This window comes from Cryptomeria japonica, chromosome 6, assembly GCF_030272615.1.
Source record: "Cryptomeria japonica chromosome 6, Sugi_1.0, whole genome shotgun sequence".
NCBI classification, from domain to species: Eukaryota; Viridiplantae; Streptophyta; class Pinopsida; order Cupressales; family Cupressaceae; genus Cryptomeria; species Cryptomeria japonica.
This window is the reverse complement of record NC_081410.1, coordinates 255,080,321-255,094,367: the sequence shown is the minus strand read 5'-3', so window position 1 is coordinate 255,094,367 and position 14,047 is coordinate 255,080,321.

The following is a 14,047-nucleotide window of genomic DNA, read 5'->3' as shown; positions in this document are numbered from 1 at the left end:
AGGACATTATTTGATTTTTTGATTATTTCAGGACATTATTTATTTATTTTTTGGTTTTTTTTCAGGACATTATTTGATTTTTTTTGGATTTTTTTTTTCAAGACATTTTTCAATTTTTTTGATTATTTCAGGACATTATTTGATTTTTTTTTGGATTTTTTTTTTTTCAGGACATTTTTCAATTTTTTTGATTATTCTAGGACATTTTATGATTTTTTTAAATTTTGCCCCCAGTGTCTAGCAATGCAAGGAATATAACAGGTGAATGAATAGGCTTTTTGAAATATTGGTGGATAGAGGGAAGACAAAGGCCTTTTATTATGGAGACAATGCGGATGCAATTTTCAAGGGCTATTGCATGATGGGACAAGAGACTGGATATGACAATGTAAGGCAGTGACATGGCATGAGGGACATGTCAAAAGGTTTTTGAAACCATGTTTTCCATTTCACGTCCTTATTACAGATCAAGATCAAGGAATGAAAAAGAGTGTATGGATAGTGATAAGATATGGATAGGATAAGCAAGACTAAGAATGGATAAGGGACATGGACTGAAGGTCGGGGTAGGCTAAGGGATAGTGGTAGAAAGTTGCAATAAGCTATGGATGAAAGGTTGTAATAATCAAATGGATAAATACCAAAAGCTATGATGGAATAAAAGCTGCAAACAAGATGCATGATGCTCATGATGATCCTCGGCCTTGTCAAGATCAAAGGTGGAAAGAGGAAATGGACATGAGGGACAATAGGATAATGGAGGAGTATGACATGGTATGATAGGATAATGAAGGGAAATAGGATATGAAGGAGGAAACTTGCCCCCAAGTGTGGTGTGCAAAAAGTTCATAGATTATGCATGACGCCTGTTTGCCAGGTTTTCATCATGGTACTTGCCCAAGGCGCCTGTTTGCCAGGTTTTCACCAGTGGACGAATTATTTTTGCTTTACTTTTTTTTCTTTCTTTTTCTTTTTTTCTCACTTTTTTTTTTTTGTATTCTGACTTTTTCAATAGAAGATGGACACATGATAGGGGATGGAAGAAGGACTCAAGCATCCTTTTTTTTTTTTTGGATAGTAGCCTTGAAAAAAAATGGACCATGACCTTTAAAAGTATGCTCAAAGACGTTGGTAGGATAAGGACATGGAAAATAAGATGAAACTAAGGTGAGGATTTATGCAAAGGATTGGATCAAAGGGATCGAAGGATGGAAAATATGCATTGGATAATAGATAGGGTATTGGAAGAATTGGGCATCAGTGGACGGAAATGTTGGCAAGATTGACACTGACACACACCTTGAGGGGTGATGGACTGATGGAGGAAAGATGTATTTTGGATATTGAGATTTTGACGGAGGAAAGGCTATAAATTTTGGGACATAAGGGCCCAAAACAGATGAAGAAGGTGATGGAGGAATAGCAATTTTAGATGCCAATTTTGATGTTTCTTTAGGCTTTTGTGCTTCAAGGAGCCGCTTAGGGATCCACATGGTTTTTGATTTTTCATGCTTTTGTGGTTCCTTGGAGTGCATTGCTTGCACAAGGGATTTAGGAACCCATACATATTTTAACTTTTGTTTTTGATTTTGCTCAGTGGGCCTTTGTGGCCTTTTGGATATTTCTTTTTCTTTATAGATCATATTTTTCTTTGTTGTGACATGTCGATTATATTGGACATGTTGATCCTTGAATACATGTGGATTTCAAGACTTATGACATTTACACTTGGCATCCAAATTGCTTGGAGGGGGAAAGGAATGCATGGATGGATAGGAATGAAGGGGAGTTATTTTGGATTGATGAAATTTACTCAAGGATGTGTGCCTTTATTGACCTTGCATAGAGGACGAAGGAATATAAGGACCTAAGATGGATGGAAAGTATGATGGGGAAGGTGTATGTTTTGATTTTGATGGAGGGATACCAACATCTTGAGAGTGAGTTGTGTAGACATGACCCTTAACATTTTCTTTCATATTGAGGAGTTCTTTCTTGTGAAGGTCTACCCCTTTTCCTTTATGAATATTTTGACTTGTGGGATACTCTTCTCTTTGGGAAGAAGACATGAGTCCATTATGAGGTGCATATGATATGAGAGAAATAATGAGATCTTGAAGTGGATCGGATTGCACCAAAGTGGAAGAACCCATTATGCATGTTGAGGGTTCATGAACATCTTGCACTGACATGTTAGAATCATGAGGGGGATTAGGATCATGAGGGGGACTAGGATTGTGTAGTGGACATGGTTCAATGACAAGCTCTTCAAGAGATGGAATGGGAGAAATAATGGGATCATCAAAAGAAATGCGATCTTGGGGTGTATATGGAGCATTAAGACAAGGAGATGGAGGAACAAAAGAATCTTGTGGAGAATTTAAAGGAATAATTTGATCTTGACAAGGAGGAAGATCATTGGAATCCTCTTTAAAGTTGCTTTTCTCTTGACTTTCAATGGGATCATCGAAAAGGATGGAAAGGATATCTTGATCTTTCTTTGGAAGTGGAATGTCAATGGGATTTGAAAGGACATTGTGTTCTTGGATAGAATGGATAGGAATAAGTGAATCATTGTGAGTGTCTGGGAACATGGGGTCCTAGTCAACAATTGGATGGGATGATAAGATTTCAAGATCTTGATCTTCATCCATTTCAAGACATGTTTCTTCATGCTCTAAATTATCCTCTTGACATGGGGTTGGACTTTGGATATGCATGGGGGATTCTGACAAGGGATCAATGTTTTGGCATGAAGGAAATGCACTTTGAACATTTGTGATGGATTCTGGCAGGGAATCAATGCTTGAACATGAGGAAGAGGGACTTCGAATGGGGTCCTCTAAAATAGGTAACGGCAATAAAGTGCATGGTGGCATTGGGTCTTGTATTTATAAAACATGACAAGGATGTGCATCATGAATTGGATTATCTTGGCAATCAATGATGGATAGCCCTTGGATAATTTCATCCTTGGGTGTATTGTTTTATGAGGACAATATGGAAGGTTCTTGTGAAACTTCTAAAGGTGTAGGGATAGATGCCACTAGAGAGTCAATTTATTTGTGGGGGGATGAGGCATTGCTAGACATAATTGTATTATCTTGATCTTCCTCAAAGAACTTACTTGGTAGTTTCCTTAAGATCCTTGCAATAAAGCCACCTTTCTTTCGAGGTTTTGACAGAGTTGTATTTGGAATTTGAACCTATTTTTGGTTTGATGTCATGTTTTGATATTGGACTTAGTTCAATTGTTCTGACATGTTTGAAACTTGGGTTGGTGTGTGCTGCAACCTTTGTTTTTGAATGTTTGGTTGTAGTTGTTGACATTGATATTCCACCATTGGTTGAACTATTTGTGGACATTGTATAGTTGGTTGGACATATTGTTGAAATTGAACCATTAGTTGTGTTGGTTGTATATGTTGGACCATTGGTTGTGTCTATTGGATATGTTGTTGATTCAAGATTTGATTGAATGAAATTTGACCAAATGAATTTTGATTTGGGACTTGATTGAAATTTGTGCTTGTTTTTTGAAATTGTTTCATCATCTCTATTTGAGAGATGAGAGCTAGTATGTCTGATCATTTGATAAGAGCTTTTACATCAATTGGCTCAAATTTTGGGTTTGGACCTTGAAATTTTTTAAATGTTTTGGACATTTGTGATCTATTCTTCTCAATGTTTTTCACTTTTTGTTCCAAAATCTCCTTTTCTTGAGCTAGTTTCTCCTCTAGTTTTTGTGTTTGGACATTTACATCATCATGATAAGTTTGATCCAAGTTCTGAGACATGTAGAGATTGGAGTGACATGATTGATTTCTCAATTGTGATGACATGGCTTTGTAAGAAGGTTGAGATCTCATTTCAACAAACATGTCACTATGCAATGCAACTAATGGGATTGACAAATGCAACCTAAAAGGATGACAATGCAACTTAATGTTTTTGTTGTTTTTCAAGATTTGGACAAACTTTTTCGAATGCAAACCTAAAGACTCAACCTTGGGAAGTTGAAATGAAGCCAAGACCTTAAAGGACAAAGGACCAAATGACAATAGGACAAATTGACAATGTCTCACCTATATGCTTGGATACTAAGCTAGGTTTGACAAAAATGATATTAATGAAAAGACAAAATTTAGACAAGGTCAAAACTTCCTCACAACAACTTAGGGTATCATCCAAAGTGTTTGATTTTTTAAGTTTGACAAACCAAATTTTTGAGACTAAATGAAAGAAGGCAATGATTATGACAATGACTTAGGATATGACAATGAAATGCAAACTTAAGGAAATGATTTTAAACCTGAGTGCAAAATGAGGACGCTTGCAATGAAAACGGACTAAAATGAAGGGAGATGACAATATGCCCTAGGACCTAAGTTGGACTATGCAAAACCTAGCCTAAAGTGACATGAATGTTGAGACAAAGTTTTTTTTATTTCAATGTGTTTGAAAGCCATGTTTTGAAAATGTTTTGAACTTTGTTGGATGAATGTTCTCTTTTTAAAACCTTGTTTGGACAATGTTTGGACTTGTTTGACAAATGATATTTTGTGACAATTGTATAATTCAACTTTTGACAATCACAAAAGACAAGATGTTTGGACTTAGACCCAAGACAATCATGCTCATTCACAACAACTCCTATGGTTGGCAAGGGCAATATCTGTTGAATCCTATATCCATAAAATACAACACTCAGCCGGATAGCTAGACGCTTGGTAGCACTAGCTCCCCCTTATAGTGCACTCACTTCTCAGACATACCAAGCTTCGAGTTCAAGGGGCATCACTTCCCAAGAACTTGCTATCTCTAACTAAGGAGTACATGAGAGTTGTCTTCGGCATGCACGTATCACAATGCTTGAGCCAACAGATAGAAGGATTTTGGCATCTAAAAACAAGAGATTCTAGTAAGGGCAACTGTTCGGGTGGGTATTGATCCGGCGAATAAATCATCGCAATACCATTCAAACACCCGTTGTCTACAACTTTTGTTGCATCCATAGTTATTTAGAGTGGTTCAGAAGAGCTTGGCTTTAGCCCATCACCACTTTGGGTTGTTCCCTCTCACCAATGCCTGTGCGAAGTGCCAGGCAAATCAGGAGGCAGGCCCAACTCTAAGGCTTAAAACATACAATCAAATTGAAAACAAACAAAGCATGCATGGTGCTCATTATCCTTTAAGAAATGAAATGTGCAACTACTTAAAAAAATTGCAAGCATGATGTTTTAATGTGAGTCTTTGACTGCATCCTGCATAAGATTTGTTAGTAGTTGCATTTTTGTCTTAGTCATACATAACACCAAGATGCTGCACAGAGAATTAGTACCAAGGAAAAACCCTAATGCAAGAAACAAATTGCAAACAAACAAACTTGCAAGAAAAACAACTAATTTTTACCCCTGTTTCTGGCCTTACATAGGCGTAGATCCCTCCTACACAGGCGTAGATCTCCTTAACATAGGTGCAGATCCCTCCTACACAGGTGTAGATCTCAACTACACAGGCACAGATCCCTTCTACACAGGTGCATAATGCCTCAACATAGGCGCAAAAGTGTCCAGAAAGCTCTGAGTTGCCCTGTTTCTTAAGTTTTTCACCTGCAAACAACTCAAAAAGCACTCAAAACATGGTTAAATGGTTAGTTCACATCGGGTTCACCAAAAATGTAGACTAGGAAATTGAGGATGCATCAAAGCAAATAACAATCGGGACAATCACAAAACCTAAAACTGGAATGAAAACAATCCTAATCTAATCAATGAAAACATGAAGACAAGATATTCAAAATGAAATCAAAGCAAACCAAATGCAGATATCTCCTTCATGTGGCTCCATTGTTCTTCTTTCACCTTCCAATTTGATGTTGTTCTCACCTACTAAGTGCATTTGCAAGTGGAAAGCAAGTTGTTGATGAAATTTGTAGCATAAGGTTACTCGAAAATGTGATTGATTGATTGACAAAGGAACTCATCCAATTTATAGACAAATTGGAGAGAGGACAAGATTAGCATGAAAAGATTTGAAAGGAAATTCAAATCAAGAATGGCAAAATTATGACAAGTGTATGACAAATTGCTATGCAAGGTGTTATGACAAATTATGAGAAATTATGACAAATTGCTATGCAAGATGTTATGACAAAAATTTGAAATAGAAATAGAAATTAGGAGAAATTAGAAAATTAGGTTAGAAATGATGAATTGGAAATTAGGAAATTAGAAAATTAGGTGAATTAATTAATAATTTTTCATTCATTAATTAATTCACAAAAAGAAGGGGAATTAATTAGCCAATTAAATAAATATTTAATTGTGACAAGAAGACTTAGGGTAAATAAATAAATTATTTAACCTAGAGGGAAAATGACAAACAAGATTAAATGAATAAATCATAAAACCCTAGAAGATGAATTAGAAATGCAAGGATGACAATTAGGTCTTGACAAAAGATAATTGATGTAGGGTCGATTTGATCATGATTCTGACTGACAAAGGACCAGTGTTGATAAATGATTGAGATTGGTTTGACAAAAATCAATGACAAATTGACCAAGATTGACAAGGAGATCAAATTGATAGGCGCCAATTGACGAGGAACAATGACTAATTGATCCAAATTGACATGATTGAAAAGGACAAGGATCGATGACGAATCAATGACAAATCGATCGCAAAATGACGAGATTGATGAGGACAAGGATTGATGACAAATCAATTGCAAAATGACAAGATTGACAAGAGGACAAGGATTGATGACAAATCGATCGCAAAATGACAAGATTGACAAGAGGACAAGGATCAATGACAAATTGATCACAAAATGACAAAATTGACAAGAGGACAAAACCCTAATTCTATCATCGATTAGGATTGATGATGTCCAAAATGATGATACATGAGCACACACATTGATGCGACAGGATAAGATTGACCAAAATCATGACTGAAGATTGTTATCAACAAGACCAAATTCGAAAGTGAGAAAAATGAAGAATGCAGAAGAAGGACTCAATGCTCGCAAATGATAAAGACCAAGTGCGCAACACAGAAGAAATGTTAATGCGACGCAAGAACCCTAAAATAAGGCAATGCGCCAATGTTAAAGTATGACTCCGCAAGCGTTGACCATTTTTAGATGTCTATATATATATATATATTTAAACATTTAAATATTATATTTTGGAAGACCATTTATATTTCAAAAAAATGGAGATAGATATACATACTCATGTATATATATATATATATGATAAATGTATTTTTTTTTTAAGTAATAAAAAAAATATATATAGAAAACGAAGTTTTTTTTAATGCAAAAAAAAAAAAAATAACCAACGGATTCGGTGAAGGCTGAGACCCTGTGCTTGTGCATAGAGGGTGGCGCGGCCTGTGCCGCCACTGTGGCTACCCACAGTGGACAGATCCGCACCACCATTGTGGGCAACCATAGTGGTCGGCACGGGGTCCCCCACTATGGGCAACCACAGTGGTAAGGGCTCCCAGCCACCACTATGTTTATCCATAGTGGGCGGCGCTCGACCGCACTATGGGAAAACACAGTGTTGCTCGGGGGTAACCCCGCCCAACGTCCGCATTCCCACCTTCGCCCTTGGCTGCTGCCGTCCCCTTCGGCCGGCACTGTCCCTCTTGGCCACCGCCCTTCATGACTTCCATGGCCACCACCTCCACTACCTGCACACACACACACACACAACACTACAAAAAAAGAATGAAACACACACATACACAATCCCTAACCCAATTTTCGGGTTAGGGAAAAACACATAGCTAAGTTATATAATAAAAAAAAGAAATCTGTGTGTGGGTTGAATAAAAAAGTTAGGGTTAGCATAGAGGTCCTTAGATTTTTAAAAGAAAAAGAAATAGAAATAAAAAGGGGGGGGAATACCCATTCAAATTTTGAATAGGGTTTTCCCCATCCAACTTAATAATATATGTTAGTTTTTGTTTTAATATAGTAACTTTTCATCCTTCTTTTATATATATATATATATATATATGCTAGATATACATTTACTTACATATATATATATATATATATAATTGTATATATGTATATATAAGGGCAAATAATATTTAACTTTAGATTAATAGATTTACATTCATATTTTTATATGATGCTTTAAATTTAAAATTCTTTGGAGATTGACCTTTAGGGAGTTATAGTGATTTTTTTTGTAAGTCATGATGGCCCCTTTAATTTGAATTTATTAGGCACATTTTAATTAATGGTAATTTTGCATAATAGGTTTATTTAATCTTAGAGCTAGGGCAAATTAATTTAGACCCTAGGCAATTAAAGGACTATTTGAGATTTATAATATCTCTTATCAATTAATTTAGAGATTTTTGTTAAGTGAGTTTAATTATTTATTAATTGGTGAGATAATAATAATTCTTTTGGAGAATTATTATCCCGCTTTTTAACTTAGATTGTTTTTACCTAATTGATTTAGTTGTTAGATTTACTCAAAACATAGTTAAGACTAAACTTGTTTTGCGTTATTTTAGTAAGTTAGTTGAACTAGGTTAAGTATTTAAAAAAAAAAAATTCATTCCGTTTGTGCCCAAAAGTTTGGGCATGATATGTAGTCTAGTCACTTGATAGCTTAGCAATATGAGAGCATTTCACACTCGCACTTTCTAGGAGGCAATAAGACGACTTGTAATATATTTCATCTTGTTGTTTTTGATTAACTAACCCATGCAAATAATGGTTTATTGAAGTGTTTGTGTCCTTGCAAGTTCCCCAAATTTCACACACACACACACACACACACACACACACACTCTAAAGTGTTCTCCAATTAGTTCTAAAAAAATCAGTATTGGTATTTTATGGTTCATATTCAAGTGACTCTTCATTTGACATTTGTCCCTCAAACGAATAGATTATATCAACACACACATCTTTAACACTACAAGTTCCTTCTTGATTAATTTCAATAGATTCATTTGTATTTTGAAGTTGATATACTTGTGCACATGATATAGAGGATTCTTTTTCTATCTTTTGTCTTCTCTTGAACTTAGCTTCTTCTGGACTAATAGTCAATCCTTCTTGACTATCTATTAGTTCTTCCATACCTTGTTACATCTTGCTCATCATTTGATAGAAATATGATATTTCCTGATGCTTGATCAATAACTATTTGTATTTCTTGTGGCATTACTTCTTGTTATTTTTCATCCTCTTTCTTTTGTTGTCTTGTATATGCCTCTTTTCTCTAGATTCTGATTTGTTCTTGTCTTCTTTCTAACTCTATCCTTTGTTTTGTAAAAGATAAGTCTTCATTTGTGATAGCTGCTAGCTCTTGATTATTTTCTTCACTTGATATACTAGATGATACATTAGGACCCCATTCACAGTCATTTGAATCTATCTCTGAACCATTGTCTAGGAATACACCACTATACCATACGGGAATATTGTATGGTGCAAATAGTTCTCTGATTTTGGCCATCTCTTCTTTCATTGCTTCTGGAATATCTTGCTCAGATTTAGCAATTGCTCGTATTTCTTGAACTTGTTTACAAGATTGTTCTTCTCTTTTGATTGCAAGTTCCTCCTGATGTTTCTAATATTATTCTTGTTTTTTCTTATTGGCTACTATTTTTGCTGCTTGGAGTATCTTTTCTTGCCATGGTTCTTATTGAGGGACTACTTTCTTTTTCCACTTTGGTTGTTGATAATTAAGTTGATTTTGATTTGATTTTGGATATCCAAGTCCTGATTTATCTTCTTTAGATTGTGAGTGAGGACAAATAGGTTATGAAATACCTTGTTGTCGCTTACCAATTGGTCCTTTTCCTTCATATCCCATTTTTTGTATGATCTTATAACCATTGTCATACTTCTCTATGGGAATATTTACTTCTACAACTATTTATATAGTTTCATTTCATCTTTGTACAACCAACCAAGAATGCCCTTGTCTTCAGTTTCTTCTGCAAGTGTTCCAGCTCTAACAAATGCTTCATTAAACATTTCTTTTGATTTTTCTGAGATCCATGGTTGAACGTATGTAGGCTTTCCATATGATTTAGGTTAAAGTGGCAACTTATGTAAAGAATATTTTCCCATTACTTCATCATTTAATTTGAGCTTTTTCTCGAAGGTTTCCCATAACTTTTCTTGAATTTATTTGGTAGGATATACTGATTCTCTGTTATGTGGAACTCTTGTATCTTGTGTTGGATTCAGATTATTACAATATTGGCTGGAGTCTACAATTATAATGACCTCTTGTCCCTCACAAGGAAACTTTACACATTGGTGATATACAGAAGTAACTGCTTGCATGTTGTGAATCCATGGTCTTCCCAGAAGAATGTTATAAGAGAGATTCAAATCTAAAACCTGGCATAATGTATTCTTTTCCACAAGTCCTATTTTGATTGGTAACACCACAGTTCCTTTAGAAGAACGTTCTTCTTCATCATAAGCCGTAATAGTTATTTTCTTCTTTGGATCTACTACATTTTCTGAATATCCCAAAGCCTTTATTAAACTTAATGCACAAATGTTTAATCCAACTCCACAAACTATGAGTACGCAATTGACATGAGTTTTGTGAATGGTGACTTCAACATGTAAGGGAGCATTGTGAGGATGTTGCAAGGAAGTGTCATAATTTTTATAAAATGATAAGCAATGAGGGGCTATAAGGTGTCCCACCATGTTTTAGAACTGATCTACATCTAGGTCTTTTGAAACTGTTGTTTCCATTAGAGATTTTTCCAAAATTTCCTTATGCATAGGTGAAACTTTAAGAAGCTCTAAAATTGATATTTGAGTCGGTATTCTTTACAATTTTTCCACCAAGTTATATTGTTGTGAAGTGGATGTTGATTCATTTGTTATACCTGGAAATGTGACCTTCACTTTGCTTCTCGTAATGGCATTGATTGGTTTTGAAGGTATGTTATCTTTAATGATGGTGACATTTACCACATCATCATATGTATAAGTGTAGTTCACTTTGGCTTTGCCTTTGTCATCTTTTGATTTAGATTGTTCACCTTTTTCATAGTTTGGAAATGGAGTTTTAAATGCTAGATGTGATTCATTTGTCTTATGACTATCCACAGTGATAGTTCCATTATCAATTAAATCTTGATAAGGTGTTTCAATCTTTGACAATCATTAGTTTGGTGTCCTTTATTTTGATGGTAATTGCAAAAATGATTGTCGTTCCACCAATTAGGTTTGACTTGTGGTTCCTAACTTCTTGCTTCTGGTAAAATAATCAATTTATTCGCAAGAAGAGTTTTCAAAGCTGATTCCAAGGGTTCTCCAATGTTTGTGAAAATCCTGCGAGGATTGGAGAAGAAAGACTTGGATTTATTGTTTTCTTGATTGTTATTGTTTGGGATTTGACTTGATAGATTAAATATTGGTTGTTGTTTTGTAGCATTATTATCGTCATTTCCTTCATTGATGACATTCATATTCTTTGACCAGAATTTGGGTTTGTCATTGTTATTGTTGTTGTTGTTGTTGTGGTTGATGTGATTGTTATTGTACAAATTATTGTAAAGCTTTAGCTCTCTTTTCTTTACCATTGCATCTTCTATTTTTAGACCATTCTCAATCATCATAACAAAAGAAGGAGGACATTGCATTTTTAGATGATAACTCATTTCACTGATAAGATTATCAATGAATATGCCCATTTTTTCTTGATCAGGTATATCTCTTGGATACCTATTAAACATTTGTTTCCATCGCTGTAAGAAGATCATGAAAGATTCACCATTATTTTTCTTAACATTGCATAAATCCAACATTGTTATCCCATTTCTTACATTGTAGGAGTATTGTGAAATAAACCTATTCATGATTTCTTCAAAAGATTTGATTCCAGATGGTAATCTTGAGAACCATTCCATCAATTGTCCATTTAAACACCTAGGGAATAGACACATATGGTAAGTTTCATAGTGTGCAAATTCTATACTCATAGTACAAAATTCCCTAATGTGATCTTGAGGATTAGATTTCCTATCATATTTATCATATTTAGGGATCTCACAATGCTATGGAAATGGTATCATATTTAAACTTTTATCAAAAGGATACATGCAGATATCTTCCAATGAATACTTCTTGGAACTTGTTCCATTATGCTTTTCTTGTATTTGTTGTTGTAGAGTTTGTATTTGGTGAGTGAGATTTAACAAAGGATTATCCATATGGTTTCTCCTTGTCTCTTCATAAGTTCTTCTATCACTACGCTCTCTTCTTGTGTCATCATGTTCTTTTCTTGTTTTATCTCCTCATGTTTCTTCATGGCTTTCTTTGTTTATATCTTCGTTATTTGGATCATCAGTATTTTGAGTGTTACTTGTCTCCACATCTTGTTTCAAGCCTTCTATGTTAAAGTCTTGTGGCAATTTAGCTCCTAATTTTGCCAACATAAAAGATATTTTTCTTTTTGCTTCATTAATAATTTTTCCATTAGTCTATCAAATTTGAAATCTTCCTCAAGGTCTCTAATGGTGTTATTGACAACTTCTTCATCAACAGTCATATCCCCAAAAGTTTGGAACAATGAATTATCTTCTTCTTCCATTTTTTTTGTTGTTTTATGAATTGTTCGTATTGAGTTGTAGTCCAAACTGGCATGTCATTGTTTCAATTTTTTTTTGAACTTTTGACCTTCTAAAAACAACTCAATAGGTGATTATTGGTTTAGGAAGGTATGCTTTGTTGATTTTACCACTGTTGTTGGTTCGCTGTGATAAAGTATCTCTTTATTGAAAAGCACGTCCTTTTAAAATTTCTTCATCAAATTCTATCCCACTGCCATGTAAATAGTCATGAAAATGGTGTAGGAATGTCCTATGTTTTAACAAGATCTTGTGATTGATATACAAGAATCTTATGCTTTTCTAAGTAGCTTTATAACTAGGCTTTCTTTTCTTAAGGCGATATTTAAAAGTCATATAAGCATATGTCAGTTTACAAGTTTGCTTGATTCCAATGTGAGTGCAAGTCTGATTTTGATATAACCTAGGTTCAAAATAGGAAAGATATAGCCAAGATAATGAACACAAGGTGGATTGATCAAGTTTCGTGATAGAGGGTTTGATATATCTTGAAGAGAAACTGATAATGATGTTGATTTTTGCACTTAAGATGTTTGAATCACTAGCCTGTTGAATGTTTTATGCTTATGGAAACCTTTTGGAAATAGCCTAGTGGATTAGTAACCCAGTTATCGAACTAGTTTGATGATGTGTGATAGTTTAAAGACAATTCTACTCAAGAAGTGTTTTGATACTGACTTTGAAATTTTGGTTTGATATGTTTTGTCTTAGATGTGAGAAAGCATTTGTGCTAACTTTTTGGTCAAAAGTGCTAACTTATGGGATAAATGCGCTATTTTGTTGCTTGAAAGCAGGCTATCCCACATTAATGGTTTCCACTTTTGCCAACGGAGAAAATTGGAGGAGGTGGAGAATTTTTATTTTTTTAATAATTTTTTGGGGGGCGGGGGTTCGAACAAACTAGCGGTGTTCGAGCGAACCCCCCCTCACGGTTTGATTGAACCCACCATCATAGAGGGGTTCAATCGAACCCCAAGTGGGTTTGGGGGTTCGATCAAACCCATTAAAAATAAATATTTTAACAGGCTCGATCAAACCCCCAATTCAATCAAACCCTCATTTAAATTATTTTTTTTTAAACTTCTATAAAAACCGAAAACGATAGTTAAACTGTCATTTTCAAATTTGAATTTTTCTATGTCTAGAGGGGGTTAGAGTTTTTGCATATGACGAACCGGTATGATGATATGATCATAATGTATGTTGTCATTGATGTCAATAAGTATAGGTGAACCGGTATGAAGATTGGAAGAAGTTGTTATTGATGTTCAAGTAGGAGAACCGGTATGAAGAGATGTAGTGAACCGGTGTCGAGGTTTCACTAAGTGTGACTACCAGTTGGTAGTCTTAGCTCTAGGGTTTCCGGTTTCACAATATAACTTGTGTGATGCAACCGGTGA